This window comes from Macrobrachium nipponense, chromosome 46 (assembly GCF_015104395.2).
Source record: "Macrobrachium nipponense isolate FS-2020 chromosome 46, ASM1510439v2, whole genome shotgun sequence".
Classification (NCBI taxonomy): domain Eukaryota; kingdom Metazoa; phylum Arthropoda; class Malacostraca; order Decapoda; family Palaemonidae; genus Macrobrachium; species Macrobrachium nipponense.
Genome location: NC_061106.1, coordinates 38,178,080 through 38,190,910, shown reverse-complemented (window position 1 = coordinate 38,190,910; position 12,831 = coordinate 38,178,080).

Sequence of the window (12,831 nt, the reverse complement as noted above, 5' to 3'; positions counted from 1 at the left end):
ATTTATATCTAGGTTCAATGGAAAATTAGCATTTCCATATAGGTAACTTACCAAGTAGTACTACATTCTTCAGGGTGGCCCTAAAATTTTAAGTTGACTCAGTGCTCTCAACTTGTCAGTTTTCTTTACTCAGGTCCATTATTTTGATGATTTTTTCTAGGCTGCCTTGTAGGGGTGATGCACTTTATGGATAACATCACTTGAATGATTAGTAAAGATTAAATCTTAGCTTAAGTTATAAATTATAACTATGTGGGTTGTCTTCAGTATCCAAGTGTAGACTGTACTATAAGGGCTTTGTTACATGGCTACTGTTATAAAAATAATACAGGATATAATTATAAGACTAGCTTACTTGGAGGCCAATAAGAAGAGGTGATAAGAGACTAATTCCCTGAGGACAGGAACTCATGAATATATATATAGTATAAGGTCAATGTCATAATTTCGTGAATACTGCAAGAGCTAGGAGACAAAATTAATATTATCTAGAGCAAAAGAGTGTTACAAGTGTTGAGAAAATTGCAGACAACAGGTTACCACAGTATACAAATTAGTAACCATATTGAAAGACTAACACCTAAGCAACTGTAAGAAGACCATGTTAAATTGTATGGCATCCATAAAGATTGAATTTCACAGTGTCAGCTGAAAACCGTTTATATACTATATAATCAAATCAAAAACAAATAATATAAGAGAAGCTTTTACAGTATTTGTAAAAGGAGCTGGAAAGTTTGTATACAAACATTAAATGCTACAAAAAGCTTAATTATATTCTGGAGAAATACATTAAAAAGGAATGCTATGCACAGCATATCCACTACTTCATTCCCAATTTCTTTGCATGATATATCATTCTACCAAATGTCAAAAACGAGAACAAAAGACCAGAATCATGTGGGAAAGAACTAGAAATGGGCTGAACCATGTACAGGCAGTCCCCGGGTTACGACGGTCTCGGCTTACGACTTTCCGAGGTTACGACGCTTTTCAATTATATTGATCAGACATTATTTCCAGGGCTATGACGCATGTTCCAGGGTTATGACGCATGTTCCAGAGTTACGACGCCTACAAACGCTGATCTGGCAGATGAAATATGACACCAAAAATGAAAAATAATCAGTATTTTAAGGTTTTTTTGATATAAAAAGCAATAACAATGCAGTTTACATAGTTTTGAATGCACCTAAAGTATTAAAAGTAAGGTTTTCTTAGGATTTTTGACAATGTTCCGGCTTACGACGCGTCTCAAGAACGGAACCCCCGTCATAACCCGGGGACTGCCTGTAATATAACTGCAGTAACACAGCAACTGCAACAAACTAATATACATATAAAAACATAAGGTTAAGACTAATCAAAACAATTTGCTAACTGTAAGCGTTGTTATTTGTAGCAGCAGGTAAATTATGTAACAGCTGTCCAAAGTTTATTCATTCCTCGGCATTTCAGTAGTATTCTACCATGTATCAGCACAGTATGATCACCTTTTGATAAATGGTACAAAGTACTAACGAAACATCAAAGAATAAATGAACTTTGGATAGTTGTTCCATAATGTACCTGCTGCTAAAAAGAAACTCATTTTTGAGATTGGAAAAAATGCAACACAAACTCAGACCATTCTGTTTAAATGAATTGTGCTTGAGATAGGGTCTTCTTCCGAGACATTATTATTATCATTATTATTATTATTTTTTTTTTTTTTTTTGCTCTATCACAGTCCTCCAATTCGACTGGGTGGTATTTATAGTGTGGGGTTCCAGGTTGCATCCTGCCTCCTTAGGAGTCCATCACTTTTCTTACTATGTGTGCCGTTTCTAGGATCACACTCTTCTGCATGAGTCCTGGAGCTACTTCAGCCTCTAGTTTTTCTAGATTCCTTTTCAGGGATCTTGGGATCGTGCCTAGTGCTCCTATGATTATGGGTACGATTTCCACTGGCATATCCCATATCCTTCTTATTTCTATTTTCAGATCTTGATACTTATCCATTTTTTCCCTCTCTTTCTCTTCAACTCTGGTGTCCCATGGTATTGCGACATCAATGAGTGATACTTTCTTCTTGACTTTGTCAATCAACGTCACGTCTGGTCTGTTTGCACGTATCACCCTATCCGTTCTGATACCATAGTCCCAGAGGATCTTTGCCTGATCGTTTTCTATCACTCCCTCAGGTTGGTGCTCGTACCACTTATTACTGCAAGGTAGCTGATGTTTCTTGCATAGGCTCCAGTGGAGGGCTTTTGCCACTGAATCATGCCTCTTTTTGTACTGGTTCTGTGCAAGTGCCGGGCATTCACTTGCTATGTGGTTTATGGTTTCATTTTTCGTATTGCACTTCCTACATATGGGAGAGATGTTATTTCCGTCTATCGTACTTTGAACATATCTGGTTCTTAGGGCCTGATCTTGTGCCGCTGTTATCATTCCTTCAGTTTCCTTCTTTAGCTCTCCCCTCTGTAGCCATTGCCAATTGTCATCGCTGGCTAGTTCTTTAGTCTGTCTCATGTATTGTCCGTGCATTGGTTTGTTGTGCCAGTCCTCTGTTCTTTCTGTCTTTCTCCTGTCTCTGTATATTTCTGGGTTTTCGTCTACTTTTATTAGTCCTTCTTCCCATGCACTCTTTAGCCACTCGTCTTCACTGGTTTTCAGATATTGCCCCAGTGCTCTGTTTTCGATGTTGACGCAGTCCTCTATACTTTGTAGTCCTCTCCCTCCTTCCTTCCGTGTTATGTATAGTCTGTCCGTATTTGCTCTTAGGTGTAGTGCTTTGTGTATTGTCATTTGTTTCCTGGTTTTCTGATCTATGCTGCGGAGTATTATTATTATTATTATTATTATTATTATTATTATTATTATTATTATTATTATTATTATTATTATTATTACGTGGTCACACTTGTAAAGAATAAATAAGCCCATTAAAATAAGTATTAGGTTTGCATGAAGGGAATACTAATTTTTCTTAATTACTGGATTAAAAGTTTGAAAAAATACCAAAAGCATACATACAGATATGACCTTCTTGCGAGGAAATCCCTTTCAGAGTTCTTTACCTGTAATGGAAAAGAGACAATTGTTCATTCACAAGTAAAATTTCCTGATAGCAATCATTTATGACTGTAATGATACTATGAATTTCCAAAGTGCATTTTATTTTAACTTTCTGCAAACCACTGCTTGCTTTTCTATTTCATTATGTTGCGGTATTCAGTAGTAAGAAAATGAAGAAACAAATGAAACAAAGGTATTTAAAATGAAATGGCAGAATGAATAATATTTTTGAATAAAAAGATAAGTTTCTTTCCATTACAAAGTAATTCCAATGTCGTTCATCTTTATCACAAACAATTATTCTAAGTACTGTTTTAGACCTTGAGTGCAAGAGGACAGAGAGCTTAAGTCCCCCTATCACTCGCTATTTTTTTAATCGCATTTTCCAGTTACTTTTGGTCCCGAAAACGTAAACTTAAAACCAACACCCATTTACGATTTAAGAACCTGACTACTGTTTGACTGATATCATCTTCTCTTAATTCTATAGAAAATCCGAATTTCTAATAAAATGATTGATTTTATGTACCGTTTTATTTTGTTTACCAATTATTCTTGTCTTTTTAATATTTATTTTTACATTTTAGACTATTATTATTCATCTCACTTATCCATTCTTAGTCCCACTGACTGGGCTTTGGCCTGAAATACTAGTATACACGATCCATTCATTCACTGATGGCGATTAGGGAAATCTAGTATTACTTCGTATAATGGTATTGAACGGTTTCCTAAATTTTTATCGTTGTTGTCACCTAAAGAAAATAAATGTTTACTTCAAAGGGAAGCGTTAATTGGTTCTGAGATACTTGGGAAGGCGCCTGTCGAGAGACCCAAAGTTGAATGACTTTTGGGCAGAAAAATTTTGATCAAATATGAAGATCTTCGCAAGACGAGAAACAAGCGATGAAGATGATCATATGAACCATCTGGAAGCTTGGAATAACATTAATATAGGAAAACTCTAAGCGCAGAGAAACCTAAGTATTAAAGTCCTCTTTTGGCTGGCATGACTATACGACTTTTAGCTTGCTTACATGATTCTTTTTTCTTTTACGCAGCAGACAATTATAGATGCATTTCTTTGATCCTGTAAAATTGATATGAAAAACAATGAAACTCTAGGGATCTAAGTCCATCATGACTTGTATTTTAATATTTCAGTATTTATTTCGGAAAACGAAAAACGAGACCTCTTTGGTTTGATCCAAATGTATGTAAGAATAACCTTAGTGGAATATTTCCCTTTTACCTTACTTGCAACCGTAACATTTTAGTTTATACGAAGGTATTTTACGGTTTGTCATTTAGTTGGCCTTTTCTTTACATGATATTACCGTTTACAATACAATGCACATTATCCAAATCTAGCTTTGTCTATATAACCCTTCAGTCTCCGCGTATAATAATACTTTTAATCATTTTGAACATATTTATCTACTATATATATAATGCTGTGCTCGTCGTCACACGTCTAGAACAGCAGCCATATTGATCGATGGCCCCCTTTCGCTCACCATCCTAACACCATCACACACACACACAACACACACACACACACACCCCACATTTGCATCACCATCCTGTGGTGCTGGCTTTCACCTTCCTATCCCTTTCACCATCGCTCGGCTGAGAGCCGGGAACACTTGATAAAATTCATATTAATTAATAGTGGTCGGATCCCGAGGGGGGTGGGATGGAAGGGAGGAATGGGTGGTTGGTGGGGACGATGGAACATGGAAGGAAAGAGCAGGAATGAAAAAAGGCGAAAAGCTGAAATAATAATAATATATTTATTATCATTATTATTATTATTTTATCAGTATTATCAGTTTGAGATCTTTACATTAGTTTTGCTTTTGAGAGAGAGAGAGAGAGAGAGAGAGAGAGAGAGAGAGAGAGAGAGAGAGAGAGAGAGAGAGAGATTTTTAAATGGTTGGTGTAGTAACTTACAGCACCAAGGAAACGATTGACGAATTACTGAAAGGTAACAGAACATAAATTGTTATTCGATGATCAATAAAAAAAAACATTTAATCTTGAAAATGAGGTCAAGATCCTTCACACTGATGCCTAGTGTTTGGGTCAGTCAGCTAGCTGCCCTCACCTGATCCGTGGATCAATATCTGAAGATATACGGAAGAAAAATTGAAATGCTACTTACACTGCCCTAAAACAATTATCCCTGTATTTAATAATGTACTCACATTTTCATCTATACCTTAATTTATCCTTCCTGTGTTTCCTTATTACCTTCTGTTACTTATTTCAGATGAACACAATATTCCTCGGTAGCTTGAATTTCAAGGCAATGGCTTCTGTGAATAGGATTCATACTCCGAATAATAATAATAATAATAACAACAATAATAATAATAATAATAATAATCATAATCATAATAATAATAATAATAATAATAATGGTAATCAGGTTAAAAGAACTATAACCAGACATTATCAGGGTTGACTACATATCTATCTATAGCTATATATATATAAAGTTTATAAGTTCAAGAGTCGTTTGTTTAGATTAAGCTGTCCTTATGCCAGCACGGGCTCTTGCTCCTAGAGCACAGCCCGTAGTCTTGTATTGTACCACTTCCCTAAACCTTACCTAAGTCCCCTCCCATAGAGACTATAAAGTCCTGCCCTCAAAGAGACGTGGCAGCCAGAAACGAATTTCAACGAGAAAAGGAACTATAAGTAGAATTGGAAAAAAAACACTATTGGTAGAAATACTAAAACATTAATAAACTCATTTATATCGGATTTTGAAGACAACTAAATAAGAAAAAGCGATGATTCCTGAAAACTAACTTGACTGAAGTGTTAAGTCAGCTGATACATCATTTTATTGCAGTCATGTTGAGAGATGAATATTCTTTAATGGCAATTGGGGGGGGGGGGGGGAATATAGCTTCGCAAGAATAAGTATGAAAAAGGAGGTGGCATTTTCTCTAAAATAATTTTCTTTGTAACAGGCAGAAAATGCATTTCATTGCTACAATCAGAAATACACTGTACATTTACTCTGCAATGACACATGGGAAAAATAAAACATTCATTTTCCGATAAAACGGGAGTTCTGTTTAAGGCAAATATAGTCACTTGTTGGTGAGCATAAACAAAACATAAACAATCTAAAGTTCCTCGCTCATGTGAATACAACAAGTGGCATTTTTATCGAAATTCTATATAGTGTAAAATCGGCGTCCAATTTGCCTGTTATAAGCCATTATTACGCACATATAACAACAGACAAAAACTGTTCGCCAGCACACGCATCTCTGCGTTTTATGTACCCCTCCCTCCACACTAGCCACCTTAAATAGGCATACGGTGTGGTTATAAAGAAATGAACCTAAAAATAAAAGTGGAAGGCCTGATGTAATGCCTACTTCATTTACGAACTGTTAACTGTGAAATAAAAAAAAAAAGGGGTATCCAGGCACTTCACGCTGCCCGTGATTCTACCGCCGACCAGACTGAGTAATTGAAGAATGCAAGAATGCCAAAAATTTAAGCGTATCAATTCACCTCAGTCGAATTCTGACGTCAGAACAATTACGGGATTAAATGAACAAAAGACTCTACTGGAGGATGTCAGCATCATCAAAGCACAGCCATTACAAGCATAAAGCAACGAAACAAACAAACAAATACTTTTCCAAAAGAGTAACTTGAAGAACCAAACAAACGCTTGAAGAAAGGCGTTCATTGCCAGCAGCGGTAAACTTATTATTACGCAGAAAAAAAAAATCGAAATAATGGCGGAAAAAAGGGAGGAATAAGTAAATAAATAAATAAAAGCTCGCAGGAAAAAAATTAAATGTGGGAGGAAACGAGAGAAGCAAAGTTTGGGGAAGACCAAAGGGATATGGTAGGGGAAATTAGAGGAGGGAGAGGGCGTAGGGGGAGGGAGGAGGAGGGAGGGAAGGGGGGGGGGATTACAACCCTAAAGCAAGAGAGTCCAGAGCTGCAGTTTTTATTGCAGTTGGAAAATGCCTGCAGGGTACGTTGTGAGATTAGCCTATTTAGGTAGGAGGTTCGAGAGGGGGTGGGGGTACGTGGGGTGGGGGGGGGTGGGAGGAAGGAGGAGAGAGGAAGAGGAGGGGAGTGTCTGTGTGGATATAGCATAGGGGAAGAACCATAGAGGAAGAGGAGGAGGATGATGATGATAAAGAGAGGCCGAGATGCAAAATTGAATAATGGGGGAAGATGCAAAAGGGTAGGAAGGAGAGAGGAGAGAGATAGAGAGAGAGAGGAGAGAGAGAGAGAGAGAGAGAAGAGAATGAACGGAGATAGAAAAGGATTTCGTAATGTGAGACGTTATCTCCGCGTGGAAAGATGCGAGGGGAAAGCGAGAAAGAGAAGGAACGAGAACAGATAAGGAAAACGCGAATAAAATGGGAACAATGACGAAGGATGAAACTTCTTCTCCTCGTGCTCTAAGGGTTAAGTATATATATAGTATATATATATATATATAGATATAATATATATATATATAATAAATTATATATATTATACAAGAAAGAAGAATTCCCTATAAAAATCAGTAATAACTAAATGCACTGGCATCTGGTTATCTAAATGAAGGCATAAAAATGAATGGTGAATAAGTGTCTGATATTTCTGGGGAGAGAGAGATTAAGTATAAATGTTCGTACTCTTCCCTTCGAGTAGGTGGCTCTAGACGGTAGGTGTGTGTGTGTGTGTGTGTGTGTGTGTGTGTGTGTGTGTGTGTGTGTGTGTGTGTGTGTGTGTGTGTGTTTGTATGTAAACCTCATCGCATCAGTTTGACTTAATACATTCATCTATTACTCCTTTTTTTTCAACAGTGACTAGCTAGAAAGTATTTTCAAACTCTTAATTCCAATTTTCTAAAAGTCTTATTCCTGAAAATACACCGTATCCCTGCTGGCCATGGTTGCAAAATGCCATATATACACTTATGTTTTGTTATATAAAAAAGGAAAATTTGATTCTTATGAAGTCAGGTCCTGACTTACAATGCCTGCAAGCAAATTATCACTGTTTCACTTTGCTTTGTAGACTGCGTCATATTATGGTTGATTTTTTTCCTTGGCAACCTTTCTTCTGGAAAATATTGGCGATTTATTATAATCTAATTACATCTAATTACAGTGTGTGAACTACCTGTTAACAGTGAAGCAGAAAGAAAGGTGCAGTGGATAAAACAGGCTGTCGTTCAACTGGTGCATCATAGTACTGGAAGATCGGCACTGATCTCCATTGCACTTTTAAAAAATCAGAAGTGTTGTTTTAGGAAGCACAAAACACTGAAGTAAAAAGTAGAAAAATGGCTTTCCCAACAATATGTCATCAAAAATATGAACGGATGAAAAAAAAAGGAGCTGAAAAAGAGGACTTAAGTTCTAGCGAAGTCTAAAAAACAACGGTAGCTGTTTTATTCCTACCTTACATAAAAAGCCCAGAGGGCAAGACTTCAATATCACTACATGAAGAGTAGATATGACAATTATTTACAACTGACCTAAGTACACAATGTTTTGTCAAGTAGTATCTATCGCTGAAATTATATGAAACAGGATAATTTAGAAACAAGTAATCATGCTTAAGTTGTAGTAATTTATTGCTGACATTATTAATGTAAGCATAAAAGCCTATTTGGCAGGAAATATAAGGAGACATCGAGAGAAAATAAGATAAAAGAAGTCAATGGAAATTTGAGGCCGAGAGGTACGCAACTGTGTGGTAATAAAAATACATTTAAAAGTCCAGTCGTAAAGTTAAATGAATAAACCGCCCTTACCTACATGAAATGAAATGAAATGAAATATATATATATATAATATATATATATATATATATATATATATATATATATATATATATATATACACACACACATACAAGCCAAAGGAGAACACTCTAGTTGATAAGGAGTTCGTCATCCCATGGGCGCGAACCACCGAACACAAACATCTTACCAACTAAAAAAGTTCCCCTTCGGCTTACACACAGACACACATATACGTATATGTATACACATACATATATATATATATACATATAATAAAAAGAGCCCACAAAAACACCAAATTATATAAAGTATATATGTACTATACTTCAGAGACTGCTGTCTCTCTCTTCAGGTAAGTAACGAATGAGAAAAGTTACAGAAAAGGCGGTATTTACACCAAGAGATCCATCCACAGGTAGCACGTTTTCTAAGTCACCCCTTCTGATAAGTCTTCTTTAATCTTTTAAGCGTTGGTTGAAGGAAGATTCTATCAATGATATCTGAATCCCATTTTACCATTTTCACACACACACACACACACACACACACACACATACACACACACATATATATATATATATATATATATATATATATGACGTATATATAAAATATATAAGATTATCTCCTCCACCTTCATCTAGCAGAATCTCCATCATCATCATCATCACCATCATCATCTACGAGCAACGATGAAGAAGCGAAAAGTCACTGACCCCTCAAACAAAGGGGTTGTTACTCATCTCCGCCTCTCGCAAGCAACGTTGCCTCGAGGTTAAATCAGATGTCTTGTTATCCTGAGTAATGAGTATCTCTACCCGTTTTTCTACCCGCAGGGATATCATCTCTCTCTCTCTCTCTCTCTCTCTCTCTCTCTCTCTCTCTCTCTCTCTCATTTCCTTAAAACGTCAGGTGGACAGAATCGGAGAACTTAACGACATTAACTTTAGTACGAAATATCGCCAAGAAAAAAACAGAGGATGAGGTAGAACAGCACACTTGTCAAGTATTTATTATTATTATTATTATAACGGAGAATGCGCTATGACTGCACAATTGCTACGCAATTATGAGTATTACATTATTATCATTATAAATGCTCCTACAGAATACGCTGAAAATTTACGATTACAACTAATTTAGAGCAGAGATATAAATGAAATGAAAATGATAAAAGGTGGAACTAAACTAAAATACAAGAATAGAGAACAGAAGCCAAGATTAGACGTAAATCACATCACATCAAAGTAATACAAAAATTATGTTAGTAATACAGAAACATAAATCACATCACATCAAAGTAATAAAAAAAATTATGTTGGTAATACAGAAGTCCCAATAGTGAGTTTAAGACCCCAGTAAAACAACAGAAATAATTTTAGCAGTTGATAGGACACGACCAAACTACAGATACATTTCGCCGCTTACACCGACTCTCAAGCTGGTTGTAAGATTCTAAGTTTTCATTTTGTGGATGGGAGTTACTAAGTCACCCCTTCCAACATTTACTGAAGTGGAAATTGGTGGGCTGGTTGGAGTGTTCAGATTAGGGTGCCTTATGCCAGCAAAGGCCCCTGTGGTAAAGTGCTGAAATGTGTAGGAAGTCTAGATTGGACGAATGGCGATCGATAATAATTTTTCCTACTACCAAGTTCTGTGACAGTCTCGCTCCATTTGAATTTCTTAATGATCCGTTTTCTATGTCTTCAAGTTATCCCCTCTGCAACACCCCAGGCCCAGCATTCTCTATGGTGCTGGTCAATCATTTTCCTCTTAAAAACCAGCATCTTCTTCCTCGCAATTTCTTTTCCTAGTTTTCATCCGTTCTGGGCTACATAAGGACACTGTGCTTTTAAAAATAGTGTATCTAAACCTGTTAAGATGTTAACATAAGTAGAATAAGGTAAGTTTATCTTAGTTTAACCAGACCACTGAGCTGATCAACAGCTCTCCTAGAGCCGCCCCGAAGGATTAGATATCTTTACGTGGCTAGGAACCAGTTGGTTACTTGGCAACGGGACCTACAGCTTATTGTGGGATCCGAACTACATTCTAAAGAGAAATTAAAAATATACACACTAAACTTAAAGCGCACGGAATGTGTACAGGTTGAATCTATAATAAATGTTAGAATACACATGAATTTTTGGGAAAACAATAAACTTGTAAGTACCATACTATAATAACAGGATATTCATAATAAAGTACGTACAACCCAATATATATATATATATATATATATATATATATATATAGATTATGTATACATAGTAAGTATGATATATATTATATAGTATGTATATATATGTATATATATATATGTATGATATATATATATATATATATATATTATGATTATATATACATATAAGTTATTTATATATTATATGTATGTATGTAATATTATAATGTTATATATTATATATATGTATATATTTATATTATATTATGGTATATATTTTATATATATGTTATTATATATAAATGTTAATTTATATTATTGTTATATATATGTAATGTATTATATTATATATTGTAATGTATGTATATATATATATATATATATATATAGATATATAATATTAGTACACGCACACATATACACATATAGCATTCATATATAACTAGCACCTGTTCATATAGGTCAGATCAATTAGAAAGAGGAAAAATTCGGAAGATCGCAAATTACAGCCCTTATGCATATCCAAAATGATAAAATAAAGCTCTCTCTCTCTCTCTCTCTCTCTCTCTCTCTCTCTCTCTCTCTCTCTCTCTCTCTCTATGCAGCTCGTTACTGAATAAAATTCTTTTATATCTCCCCAAAGTGGATTTTAAATCACTATCTGCCAAGAAACATTCATTAGCTTATGAAGTTTGATTTTTTTCGTTGATAATATCACGGCGCAATTTATCCTGAGCACAAGGGAATGGAATGGAGTCTAGCGCGTATTTACGTAGGTCCTAGGCAGTCTACAGAAACCCCATTCAAAAATTGCACTCTGCATTCACGGCGGCCGTAGAAAAAACCTTTTAAGTTGTGGTGAGGTTTCGAGTGAAAAATGTAAAAGTGGTCGTTATGCCGACGTTTGATTAAGTGTTTGTTTAGTTTTTAAGCAAAGAAGAAAATATCCTTTGCACCAATTATTGCGAAACCATAATCAACGCAGGAGAAAAATGACATAGAATAATTAAAGAAAATACTGAAAAAATAAAATGTCGAGTCATCGGAGCTAAGGCAAATGAAAAAAAAAAAGTGAAGACCAATCTGGAAATCTTTTGGGGAGAATTCTCAGAGCCCTCTCTGCATACCGATCATGTTAGTCTAGCTGGGTAAAATTCCCAAATTGAGCGTTGAAGAGGTTATTAGAGGGGGAACATGTGTTCCCTAACAAGAATTCCAAAATCAATTTTGAACATTTAAGAGAAGCTGAAGTAGCCACAGGGAGAAGAAGGAGAAAAAAAAAAATAAGCCAGACCTTCAGTTTCAGGTTTGAACTGACTGCAGTTGTTTAAATAAGGGATGACAGTCTCTTGCCACGACAGAAAGTCCAAAGGAACGGGAACTCCGGGCACTAATTCCCGTTAAATTTTGCATGAAATCCAATGAAAAGTGAATCGTGGAAAAGAGGAATAAATTGATATGGCTGGAAATAACTCGAGAGAGAGAGAGAGAGTAGATGAAACTGATTAAATTAGAGAGAGAGAGAGAGAGAGAGAGAGAGAGAGAGAGAGAGAGAGAGAGAGAGAGAGAGAGAGAGAGTAGATGAAACCAGAGAGGAATAATACAGGAAGGGAATGGCTTTTCAATTATCTATTAAGAGAAGACAAAAAGGGAATTTGGCCATAGATCACTTTTTGTATTTAGCTATACATCTGCAACACTTACTATTGTGATTGATGAAGGTCGGTAACCAGCCGTAAAATAAATAAATAATAATAAAACATTCTGAATATCACTATCATTATTAGTGCTGACGATA